Raw genomic sequence first — 13,987 nt, forward strand, 5'->3', positions numbered from 1 at the left:
TCGGAACATGGAGAAACTGAGGCCCTGAGAATGGAAATGACTCGGGCAGTAAATGAGGACTAGGGAGTTGATGAAAACTGACTCTGGCCTTTGTCCCTGATCAAGATTTAGGACATGAAATCCAACATCAACACCATTCACCGTAAATAGACCCATTCTGAAACAAAAGGTTAATTTTCAAACCAATTACTTTCTCAAAAAACACTAGCCCTCAAGCGGTCGTGAAATATTTCTTGTATGGCTGTTCTCATTAAGGAGAATAAACAGAGAACCGTTTGGATTTCTTCGGTTGTTTAGTATTCCTTTAGCAATTTCAGACTATCTGTGTCTGAGGAAGGAAGCCTCTTATATTGAAACATGACATATACACTAACTGCTGGTTTTGACATTGAACTTCAGAGCTAGGATTGGTAGGAGTGTTTGCACTTAATGTTTGTAATGTACAAATAGATCTTTGTTTAAATCCTCAGCAAGAACAGCCTTGTGTAAACCTTGATCTGCCATCTCTCCCCTCACTGCCCTCCCTCCAAAAAATAAAGGAGGAAAAACTCCATTGCAGTGACTAAGCATGGGGATTATCAGAAAGACGGAATGACTATTTGGTTTACGTGTAATTTCAGTGTGTAAATGTCTACATCTACCTAAGCCATTAACAGAAGGCAAAACCTTCTAACCCTATTGAGGTTTCCCTTTTTGATTTGAATTCTCCTTTGAATTCCCTTTGAATATTACCTGTCCAGTGACCCCTAGTTGTCCTCTAGTGCAATGGCAAGTTGTATGCCAGAGGGCTCAATAACTACTGAGGATGATGGATGAATAGCAGCACTACTTCAGTGCTAATTATATGCCAGATAGTCTTCTATCATCATTTCAATTAAACCTAAATGACAAAAATAAGTAGTATTCCTATTTTCTAGATGAGAAAACTGAGGCACCACAGCACAGGTCGTTTCTGTGGTGTCCCATAGCTAGGAAGCAGGAAGCTTGGCTTTGACTCTGCCATACCCCTGTTTGCCCCCTTGTACTGGGTGTCCTCCAAAGACACCCCTAGGGATCCTTGATTCCAAGAATTTCTTGGGCCGATTCATATTGATTTCATTATTCTGTCAGTGAATTTTGTGTGTTAATCATAGGCAAAACAAATATTCAGGAACATGGAGAAATCTGTCTTCTTCCATCAGCACTTCCATGTTGCATTTGAAGGAAAGGGACCAAGGTTTTCTCAACTTCAGAGAACATGAAACAGTGCTAGAACCAGTGCCCCCTAAATATATGAAGAGGCCAATTCAGATCACTGCTCTTCTAAATCTACCCTTTTAAGGGAAAAAGACATGGGCTTATTTTGTTCTCTACTTTTCAGCCACTGCCCTCTTGGAGTTATGATGGTTTCTTCTGTTCGAAGTAGTGAGACTGGGACAAGTGCTGCCAGGACATCAGATGCACATGTAAAATGTCCCTTGGAATGTCCTAGGAATGGTTCACTTAAACAGAACAGATACAACAGACATTTGATACTGTAGAGGAGGGGAAGCAGGTTGAGAGGACAGTGGAGACTGTTAGAAATAATAGTATTATATTACTACTAATGTGTACATACCATTATGTTATTACTTTAAAAATGCTGTGGTGTTACTTTTAAGATTATACATAGTAGTGTATTTTGGCATTTCTATATTATGTACAAATCTCTCCCACCTTACCACATTTTTTTCATAATTACACACACACACACACACACACACACACACACACATACACACACTGCTTCCACCCTGCTGTGTACTTAATACTCTGTACTCTCCACCCCTAGTTCTCCAGTGCCTGGCATATTCTAAGTAGATGGGAAATGTTGACTGAAAGAATGAATGAACAAACCTGTGAATGACAGGAGGCAACGAGATTACACCCACATTGCATGAGTTTAGATGCATTAACCCCCCTTGCAGTCAGAGAGACTATTTCATGAGAGATCAGTGAAGCATGAAGGAGTGAAGTAGAACTGGCACGTGGACATCATATGTGGGCTACTGTCTGTTAACTTTCCATTTTTACTTTACATACCAGGAGAGCAGATTGATATTGCATTTTAATTGTCTATATTAGAGGAAGGCATATGGTTACAACATTTTCCTATTTACCTTCTGTAACATGAAATTTGTCATTTTATTCCCAAAATAAAGGATTGAAGGGAGAGCGCCTGTTTTTTGCACCAGTTCAATTTTCTCCCATGTGAAAGTCTCCTGAGATGTGTAAGGAGTCAATGCCAAGATGATGCTGGCACCATATTCTTATTGCCATGGTGATCTCCAGCTCTCCTGAAATCTCAAGGGAGGCTATGGGATTTTAAAAGCAACTTGAATTTTGGTAATTAAAAAAGCTGGAAGGCATCATCTTTCTACATTTTGCCAGCTTGGGTAAATATGGATACAAATGATGTCTAGAGAGGAAAGAGATTATTTCACTTCATTAGGTGGGTAACCCCATGTTAGAAGATGAAAAGCATCATGGAAGGAATGTGCGGGGTATTAATGGCCATACAGAACCCTACGATGAATCTTGTCATGTTCTCGGCACAACCTTCCTATAAACGGCTCTTCTCTTTCTTAGAGTCGCGAGCATTTTAACATAGAGTCGAAGGTATGATTGTCAGAGTATTTTAAGGTTGGAGGCACTGTGTAATATATGTAAATGTTGGCAGTTATCAAAGTAAAGGGGGAAAAAGTGATTCTCTTAAACTGGAAATTAAGTTCGACAAGCATAATTCAGACTCTAGGTTAATCACACCCTCCCCCCATCAGGAAAGTTCTTACATTAGGAGTTCTTTTGAACTTCATTTGAGCAACTGCGCTCTCCTAGAAAAGCCTCAAAGATTAAAGGGTTTTGTTTCACTTCAGAAGACATTTGAAATTTTCTTAGGCATTCCTTTTGAGCTAGAAAATGAACACTTGGAATAATGAACACAGAAGCCAACATTAAAGGGCAAAACATATATAGGGGAGAAACTAGGGCTGGTGGAAGGAAAATGACTTCTTGTATCTTTGGGTATAACTTTGTGTTTAGCAAGAAGGGGAAAGTAATAGGTGGTTAAATGTAGGGCTTGGGGGTCTTTTTGTGTGTGTTATCCTATTAGTGCAGGGAATCCTCAAAGGCAAAGAAAGAGAAAGAGTGGGACAATGCTCTTTAATTAGGAACCTTACACAAATGCAGATTCCCATTTGCAGATGGGCATTTTAATGGATTTTTACAAAACCACCTATACCTAATGCTTCACTGTTAAAAATAAACCCTCTTAACTCTCAAGTGCTACCTCTTCCACATAATTAAAGTCTGATTATATCTGAACATTATCTATCTGCAACTTGAAATTAAGCATCTTCTATGGATCTGTTCGATTCCATTAGGGAAAATACTGGGAGCAAGATGTTTTTGTGGCCCCCATGGCAAAACTTAGAGACCCCCTTTCTTTGTCTGAAATCCCTCTGGGGAAGAGCAGTTACTGTTTCCTCCTCCTATACTTCTTGAAGGCCATTTTTAGCTGTTATGACCTGAAACAGAAATAGCCAGTTGGTTGTGTCAGGCTTTGTTTGTTTGTTGATTGCTTGTGTTTTGTGTTTTGCCAAGAGATTTGGTGATTTTTTTAAAATTGTTCTCTGTTTTTGGATTAGCGAAATGTCCTTATGATAGCTGACAGATGACTTGCTGAGCATAAAAGCTCAGTGAGGTGATTGAGAATAGCATTAAAAGCGTCATTATTTTGTTTTCATTTACAGATACATGGAATCCAGGCAAGAAAAGTCCTCCCAAGGCTATTATATTGCACAAATATGTTAATGTTCAGTCTGAGCTAATAACTTTTTCCTTCTATGGTATGTTCCTGTATTTAGTGTTTTAATCTATGCCTTTAACCAGATATGGAGTTTTTGGTAATAATATGTTCTTTCTCTCTAGTGATATGTTCTTGAACTTAAAGATGGAGATTGATTTGGGCAACAAGTTAGAAAGTTTTTTGTTGTTGCTAGAACAAGTATTAAATGTTGTGTGCTTGCCTTTTTTATGTAAGATTTTTTTCCCTTAATTTTTAAGCACTGTTCTAAAAAATGTCTATACGATTTAAAAGTGAATTTCAACATCCCCCACTGGGTTGTAGTTTTTCTTTTCCTGAAAATAGATCCACAAATGTCATAAATTAGTCTGCAGATTTTACCTTATTATGCTTCCTCCTTCAAAAAATATGCAGGAAAGTGATTATATGTGGTGCTCAACTCAAGGCTGATGAGTTGGTTGTAATTATCAAGGCAGACATAATGAGATGAAAACAACTCTTTCTCGAGGGCCTCCGAGGAGTTTTCAGTCACTATCATAACCCTGTCACGCTGGGTTAACTGTTTTCTGCCCAAGTAGATGTCAACACAATTAATTTCACAGTTTCCTCAGCTGATTTGGTTAGGGTTCATTTGCTCATCTAGGCAAGAAGATCCCCATATGTTTAGGGTGGAATTGATTTCTGAGTTCGTCCTAGGCAGATAATGACAAAATAGACACTTCTCTGTATTTTTATGTACATTTTCTCCCTTTTTTTGTCTTTAGACATATATTTGCTGTGATTATTTGCCATTGCCATTTGACATGTATTCCATCATTCAGTCACTCAACAAATATTTAATCAGGTGCCAGCTATGTGCAAGGCCTTTCACCAAGCTGTGAGGTTACAGGGAGAGCAAAGCAGAAAAGCCCTTGTGAAGCTGGCAGTCTGTCCGCAGAAAAGACATTATTTAAACAATTGTACTAATATATCTAATTAACAGAAAAATGTGAAAAACAGCTAAATAATTCACCTGGTCCTTGTAACACCTTCTTTACCCCTGATATAATAACGGTTTGCCGTGGAAGAATTTGTGAAATGATGGAAATATTCTACATCTGTGTTTTCCAGTACATAGGCACTAGCTGTATTTAACTTATTAAGAACTTGAAATGTGGATAGTGTGACTGAGGAATAGAATTTTTATCTTCTTTAATTTTAATTAATTTTCACTTAGATATAAACAGCCACGTGTCTACTGACTGCCATTTCAGACAATGCTCATCTAAATTGTACCCTATTATTCCATGCATCTACCTTTACACTTGAGAATGGCACTTGCTACAGCATAAAAACCAGACAAGGTGAGTAAGAATTTGATTCATCACTTACTCCATGAGTTATAAGCAACACTTAACAAAGACCAAGAGAATCCATGAGGGAATGACTCTGTTTTTGCATATTTGATAAGAAATGATGAAATCATGTCCTTGATCTTAGTGCATGAGTAGATTACAAATTCGTCTTTAATTTATGTCTTGAATCTTGTACCTGGTGAGGATATTTTCCCAAGTCCCAATTTTATTCGTTATTCTGACTCTATGAATCCCTGAGATTGTATATTAATTTAGTTGATTAATATGATTTATTATCATAAATCTTCCCCTTTAGCTTATGCTGCCACTTAGTTAAAAACTGCAAATGTATTTTCTGCCAGTGTTCTATTCAACATCGTTCCACGGCAACCAATTTCTTATGCTCATTTCCCAGGGTGTCTGTGTTTCTTAATGATGGGAATTGAGAGAAAAGGAACAGGGGCAGAGGCATGGAGAAGGATGCAAAGAGGAAGAGGGAAGAGAAAGAAAGGAATGGGGAAAGAAAGGGGTACCAAAGGATTAAAACAACCCAGGGAAGGTAGCCTTTGTTGCCAGGGAATGTGGGAATCCTTTGGCTGTGCATACAGCTATGATCATTAAAGTTGCCATCACACACTCCTTTCCTCTGGCATTTGTGTTACTCTCCAGATTCCTTGTCGCTGCAGTTTTGTAGTATTGAGAATAATCAACTGTCTTTGGACTCACATTCCTCAGCTGTGTCTTGTTTGTTTCTCATTCTATTTCTCGCCAAAGAAGGTAAAATGAGCCAAACAATTTTCTGCTCCTTCTTTCCAATTGATATCCAAGACCTTTTAACTCACCGCCTCATCTGAAACCCCCTGCTGGCCATCTGTAAGATGTGTGTGTGTGTCACCTCTCCACTTGCAGTTCATGCCTTCATATTGCCACACCATCTGTATTTTATTGATGAGGGAAAAGCAAAGAAAAAATATTTCTCTATCAATTTCTACTGAAGATTGAGTGTTCTGGGTCATGGTTTGGGTCAAGTAAGCTTGGGGGGTGGTGAGGAAGAGTATATGTTGTTTAGACTGTTTTAGACTATTTGCTCAAGTCCGTTGGAGAGGAAAATATACCTTATGAATACATTTATACGCCTATAAATTCATATATTCTTTCAGTTAATATGAATTGAATGCATACTTTGCACTTGTTTTCCTAGATTCTGATGCTACAAGGAAAGAAAGAACAAGACAGACAAGGAAACTTTGATAAATGGAACTTATATTGTGTCAGGTAGGGGGGCCAGGAAAGAGAAAGAAAGTAAATAACATAAACAAGGGACAAAAGAAAACTTAGCAATAAAGGCTGTAAAATGTATAAATGCAGAAAAAATATAATAGTAACTGGTCATGAAGAGGCTCCCTTAAGGAGGATGCTCATGGAAGTCCTCATAGAATCAGAGACATTCACAGAGTTCTTTGCTGGCACAGTGGGTTAAGGATTCGGTGTCATCACTGCTGTGGCTGGGGTCACCGCTCTGGGTGGGTTAGATACCTGGCCTAGAACTTCCACATGCCATGAGTGTGACTTAAAAACAACAACAACAAAAAAAATCTGGGACATTTGAATTGAGGCTTGGATGATAGAGGAAGTCTGCTGTGGAAATAGCTGTGGTAGGGCTTTCCACGGAACACCAAGGCCAAAGATCCTGAGATAGGAATGACTCAGATGTTTCAGATTCCCAGATGTAGAATGCAAAAATCCAGCAGGCTGAAGCTACACAAAGAAGAGGAAGAGGGTGTGAAGAGAAGGTTGTAGAAACTTGTGTCACTAGATGCTCAAGTACCTGGACTATAATTTTGCCTGTGTTATGGGTTAGTAATTAATTAAGAGATGATACAGTTTCTTAAATCCTTCAGATGGTATAAGTTAATATTCTTTCAGGTTTTGTGATTGAAAGTTAAACCGGAGGTATTCCCTTGACTTGTTTAATGTAGGGAGGACATTTCTGTTGGCTTTTAGATGTAACGGATCATTTCTCGGCAGTAAGAAAAAAAGCCTGGGTTAAGAAATACCTACAGGATACTTAAGAGTATTCTTTAAGACCATAGAATAGATTTGATAAATAGTAATGAAGGAGATGAGTTTATATAGTTGTCTCCTACTCATCAATGTGGGAAAGGTGGAAGGTTCTGTATCTTCAAGTCTTGCTGAAGACAGAGCACTTGCAAATAAGAGCTAGCAGCAGGAAGGGAGCATCGCAGGGAAACATGAACAAAAAATTATATAGAAGTGGTATATTTTCCATTAAGTACCTCCTTTCATTGATCTGCAGTTTTATGTCAAATGTATTTTTAAGTGTGTTTCAGGTGCAAGGTAAGAATCGCCCTATATTCATAACTCAGAGTCCTGATTAGGATGAAATCAAATAATACTAACCTTTTTTCCAGCGTTCTTAAAACAATGTATTTGGAAAGACTAAAAATTGTCAATGATAGTAAAGGAAAAAGACCAGGAGTTCCCATCGTGGCACAGTGCAGATGAATCCTACTAGGAACCAAGAGCTTGTGGGTTTGATCCCTGGCCTCGCTCAGTGGGTTAAGAATCCCACGTTGCCGTGAGCTGTGGTGTAGGTCGCAGATGTGGCTCGGATCTGGCATTGCTGTGGCTTTGGCGCAGGCTGGTCACTACAGCTCCGATTGGACCCCTAGCCTGGGAACCTCCAAATGCCACAGGTGCACCCCTAAAAAGACAAAAAAAGAAAGAAAGAAGGAAGGAAGGAAGGAAGGAAGGAAGGAAGGAAGGAAGGAAGGAAGGAAGGAAGGAAGGAAAGAAAGAAAGAAAGAAAGAAAGAAAGAAAGAAAGAAAGAAAGAAAGAAGGAAAGAAAGAAAGAAAGAAAGAAAGGGGAAACATGAGAGCAGGACCAGTCTATCCTGTGTATTATTAAAATAACATATGGAACGTAGTAGATGCTCAAGAAATATTTGTCTAGACGGTAGGATGTAGAGGTTGGAAATGAGTACCTCCCTGACAATGTAAACAACAGCAGGTAAAGTAGCTTAGGCCTTTTAACCTTGAAACTCAGATGGGATAGTAATTAGTGAATTAGCAGTTTATTGACAAAATAGGCCAGTGGGTGCTTTTGTTTTTGTTTTTTGTCTCCTCCTGTGTATTACAAATTGATATTGAAGATCAGTGTCATTTTCCATCACCATTAGGAGGCTTTGTTTTAAGTGGTTTAGTCATTGTTAAATCTTTTGGGGGTCACTTTCCTGTGATCTAGTATCTAACTGACCTAGCTAGGTCTAGCAAAAGTCTCCATGTCTGTATGTACATTCTTATGTTGGATTTGAGTTTCTATAAGGCTTATCACTCGAATATTCTCTATCATTTTTCCTGACTGCTGGGTATGTTCCTGAACCTGAGGCATCAGGACAAGATGCTTCACTGTCTTCAAACTGTTTTTGATGGGTGCTTACATGACCCAGATCCTTTGGCTGATGCCAAGGCTCATAACGACCTTAGAACCAAGCTTGTAGTAATTTGTAGATTTTTAGGGGAAAAAAAATGCACAACTTTGAAGAGGTGTGAAGTGATGAAGGGACAATGAATGAAGTCTGTAGCTGATGCAGAGAGAGAGGGAATAATTAATTCTCCTTGGACAGATTCAAAAAGATTTCATAGAGCTGAACCTTAAAAAGTACCAAGGAAGCAAATGTGAAGATGATATTCCAGGCAGAGGGAAGCGGTTTGATCAAAGACTTGGAGGCGTGCTATAAGGTGTGTTTCTTGACCTGCAATTAATGACAAGGTCATCCCTTGTCAGTTCAGTGAGAGATGAAATCAAAGACGTTGTCCAGGCCAGATTGTGCATATGTTCCTAAAGTTACTGAGCGCTTTCTATTTTATGCTGTAGTCCAGGGGGAAATCATTAAAGAATTTTTTAAATAGGAGAATGTAACGATTCTATGCTCATTTTTATTTTTTAAAGATCATTTTGTTAAATAGGCATGTAAAAACAGCAGTATTCAATTTTTAAGTTATCTTTTTAAAACTATTAATTCATTACTCAATATTGAGAATCTACTATGAATCAGCTTTTGTCTATATGATAGCTATATGAACAATGAATAAATATTCACAGTAGGTACCATGTGACTCTCAAAGGCAATGATTAAAATAAGTTACATTATCCAAAAAGGACTAGTGAATAAGTATTCCCCCCAAAGCGCTCCCTTTAAATATAGCCTCCTGTCTCCACTGAGAAGTCTTCCCCTGAGGTTACTGTCTCTGAGTATAATTAGGCCACCTGCATGTGTGCTTGAGGGTTATGTGTTGAACAAGTCTTTCTCTTCATTGGAAAGAATGGATATCACATGGTCAATGTCTGTATCAGCTCTAGCGGGAACTCAGTGTTGAACGTCTATATAAACTTTTGGTGTAACCATATCCTCTTCCTGTAAATGCACCTGTTCAGGCACAGGGCACACTGGCCATATTTTCCTCACATTTCTCATCGATTGTGAGCACTTTATTTCCGAGTTAAAAGTCCAAAGGTCCTTATCATCTCACATCTTGGTTCTTAACCAGGCCTGCACATCAGTATCAACAGAGGAACTTTTCAAAATTATGCATAGCTGAGTGCCAGCTAAGAGGTCAGACTCTCTCATCTCAGAATAGGGGCAGGACCCTGAAGAGTTTTTGGTGTTAAAAGCTCCCCCAATGGAGTCTTATGCATTCACCTACTTGAAAACCACCCATTCTAATCAGATACCCTAGGGCATAGATTGTTAGAATTAGAACTGGAAGTCTCATCCTCTGAGGCTTAGCCCAGAGCTCTTCCCATTATTACACCTCTTCCTGTGTCCATCCAGCTCTGAACGTTGAGCCAAGACACCTCTGTTTGCTTTGCTTTCCTCTCACTCTAAGTATGTAAGGCAGCTGGTGCTGCTGTAACAAAACACCATAGTCTGTGTAGTTTAAACAACAGATATTTCTGGAGGCTGGAGGTCTGAGATCAGGGCACCAGCACAGTCAGGTTCTAGTGAGGGCTCTCTTCCTTGGTTGACAGACAGCTACCTTCTCACTGTGTCCTCACCCCATGCAGGAGAAGGTGGAGGGAAGGAGAGGAAAAGAGAAGAGGAGACAGAGAGGAAGGAGAGAGAAAGCTCTCTGGTCTCTTCTTTCAAGGGCACCAATACCATCATGAAGACTGCACCCTCATGACCTCATCCAAACCTATTTACCTCCCAAAGGCCCCACTTACTAATATCATTACATTGGGGGTTATGGTTTTATCATATAAATTTTGCAGAAACACAAACATTCAGTCCATCCCACTAAAGAGAGTGGTTCTCAACCCTGGCTTCACATTTGAGTCATGAGGGGTCCTTTAAGAAAATCTTTGCACTCTGGTCCCAGCCCATGAGATTCAGATTTAGTACGTTTGCTAGGCCTCACTCTTCACCCTGCTGGTGATACAACCTTGGTTTTCTTATTCGAAAAATGGGAATGCTATGACTAGCTCTGCTGAAAATGACATGAGATTCCAGATATCAGAAGGGTTGGTTATCTCTAAAGTTTTGTAAAAATAATGTTAAGAATTAACTGTCAGTCTTCAAGGAAGGGCATCACATACAATCAGTATTTTATTTTATTTTATTTTATTTTATTTTATTTTATTTTATTTTATTATTTTTATTTTTTTGTCTTTTTGCCTTTTCTTGAGCTGCTCCCATGGCATATGGAGGTTCCAGGCTAGGGGTCTAATCGGAGCTGTAGCCACTACCCTACACCAGAGCCACAGCAGCACAGGATCCGAGCTGTGTCTGCAACCCATACCACAGCTCACGGCAATGCCAGATCCTTAACCCACTGAGCAAGGCCAGGGATTGAACCCGCAAACTCATGGTTCCTAGTCGGATTCGTTAACCACTGCACCACAATGGGAACTCCGACAATCAGTATTTTAAGTTTTGTACAGCAGAGCTTTGAAGGCCTAGAGTTTCTTCTAGCCCTGAACTCGAATGGCTGCTGTTCTGATGAGATCAGGAAAGCCATTCCACAAGAAGGCATAGCTCAGGGATCACCAGGTCCAATGCCCACTGGGCCAGGACAGATCATGTAAATGAAGAGGGAGCAAGAGCCAACAATGAAGAAATTCATCCAGGGCTCTGAGCCACTTTTGATAGAGAACTAATAGAGAGAAGTGTCTCCTTGCTATTAGAAAAGTAAACTGCAAACCCGGTGACCAAGGGCAGCTGGCATGTGAGTCTTAAGGCTAGAGAAGCTGAAGAGTGGATGCCATCTGAAGGGGGCAGCTGTTTGTACTCAGCCCAGCACTGCCAGATCATCCCGTTTCTTCCCCAGAGAATCCAAGTGTATGTTCTTAGGTAAAAGCTCCCACTGTTTATATGCTTGTGACTAATTAAACACAACACACCACAACACAGACACACACACACACACACACACACACACACACAGAGGAAGCATTTCACAGGCTAATGTTGCCTGGTATAAACTGTTTGCAATCTGAATTTTGCCTGTGTGCCTTATTTGGCCTGCATATCACCAGTTGATGACCATTCCTCTGGGTTTATGATACTCTATCCCTTCTATCTGCTAAATCACTGTTTTTTCCATATATTGTTCCGCCACAAACAAAATGCATCACTGTGTTGGCACCCAGTCGGCACTCTCTGGCATGGATCCCTGTTTCCTTTCACTCCATTTTCTGGCAGTCATTTCTATGGATTATATCCCTTCATGTTTTATTTACTGAGCTCGATGATACTGTGCTAGATGATGATGCTACAAAATTCAAGACATAATCCCTGCCCTCCGTTGCTTCCAGTCTGGTCTAGGACACATGCCCAGGGCAGTGACGGAGGCCTGAAAGAATATGACACGAATAGGAAACAAAGACATCCAATCCAGCCTCCCCTGGAGAATCTATTGTTTCTAGTTCTTTTTAGGAATAACAGAAAACATATTCCCTTTGCTTTTACCTATTTTTTCTTTCTCTTATTTTTGTTAAATTTGGCCAAAGCATTGAGCCCACTGTGTGAAGACCACATTGGACCTTTGCGAGTTTTGTTTTGTTTTGTTTTGTTTTGAGGCTAAGGAGACATGATGCTCAGAAGGTCAGGGTATAAAACTAGGAGTCATAGCACCCAATGTAACACTAAGAACTAAAACTGTCAACATTGTATTTGAAATGCAAGTGAGGCAATAACTGTATTCAGCCAGGGAAAAAGACATCTGAATGCTTTTGGTTTGCATGGGCTCCTGGCTTTTCTGTCTGCAACCTGGGCTGTTGCCCCTCAGCGATGGCAAGTGGCTCACCCGGGGGACCATCTCTTGTTGCAGACTTCCCCCCAGGGGAGTGTCTCCCCAACCCTGAGATGGCTATCTGTTAATAGAAGGAAAAACAAGTTGTGAAAGTAGGCCATGCGCATCACCAGTACACATGAACATTTCACTGGCGAGAGCCAGCCCTCCTTTCCCTGCCAAAGTGACCTTGGTTGGCGCAAAGATGACAGAGTGCTTCCCTGCCCGGCGCTGACAGCATTGCTATCACAGCACGTTTGACAAATCGTTCACATTAAATCGGGGGGCACTTTCGGCAGCGCCGACGTCCCCTCTCCATCACTCCTGATTACCACACAAACGTCAACCGTGGCACCAAGCACATTTGTCAGAGGGAGTAAAAAGCAGTTGTTAGTAAGAGCGCTACCTGTCATACTAATGGACTAGAGCTTGTTGCTTTGTGTCTTGCTGGGGCCTACAGATTTGCAAAAAAAAACAAAACATAATTTTTTTGGAGGGTTGTCCAGTGTTTCCTGAAAAGGCTTTTGTGCTTTGGTGGAGAGAGGTATTGAAAGCTTGTCGGATGGGACCCCCACATGTCCTCTCTTGGAAGAGAAATAGATTCTCCTTTTTTCTTTTAAGTGATGTTCCTCTTTAGTGACTGCTCTCATGGCTTTGTTTGTGGACAAATAGACAATAGCAAGTTTTTCAGTTGAGAAAATCTATACCCTATACACTTTAATTAGTAAAGCACAACATCAAAAAAATGAATGGAACTGTTCTTTGTTATTGAGTGAACGTCCCACCTGTGTCTTTAAATTTTAGGAAATCATTTGAAGGAGGTGGAGGATGAATTTGTTTCTTCCAATCATTTTGTCCTTAATTGTGCAGGTGCCATTCTTTGCAGAATGCCTCATGTGTGACTCATACACTTTTTTCCTAGTCCAGATGTAACGACCTTTCCAAGTTAGGCCAGCCGTGTACTATCTTATTTTATTTTACTCCCATTTTAGAGATGACCCAAAACTGAGGGTCAGAAATGTTTTTGCCCAAGATTACACAGGTAGGATATCATGTCCTGTTCATGCTTGTTGACTCTAGTTCACGATATCATTACTATTTGAATACCTGACAGGGAACATGCAATTTGTTGAAATGATTCTCTGTGTCACAATGACTGTATCATAATTTCATTTCCATGTCATTCTTCTCTTTTCCCCAAGTCTTCTTTTAGCAGTCAGTTTGAATTTTACTTCTGTTTTTCTTCCTTGTCTAAGGATGCAAAAAAAATGTATTTAGAATATCTTTTTTTAGAAAATTGGGGAAAGTGAACAGAAAGTAACAGACTGGGTTAGAAACTTTTATCTCACTGTACTTTATAAGATAGAATCAACTACTCTAAATTATAGTTTGAGAGAATGAACCGTTGTTGAAACAAATAAGAAACAAATAGATTGTTGTGTTAGTATCTGAGAACCAGTGCTATACTGTGCTATTCTATCCATCATAGGCCAATGAGTGGCTTTCTTTGGCTTC

Source organism: Phacochoerus africanus, chromosome 1 (assembly GCF_016906955.1).
Source record: "Phacochoerus africanus isolate WHEZ1 chromosome 1, ROS_Pafr_v1, whole genome shotgun sequence".
NCBI classification, from domain to species: Eukaryota; Metazoa; Chordata; class Mammalia; order Artiodactyla; family Suidae; genus Phacochoerus; species Phacochoerus africanus.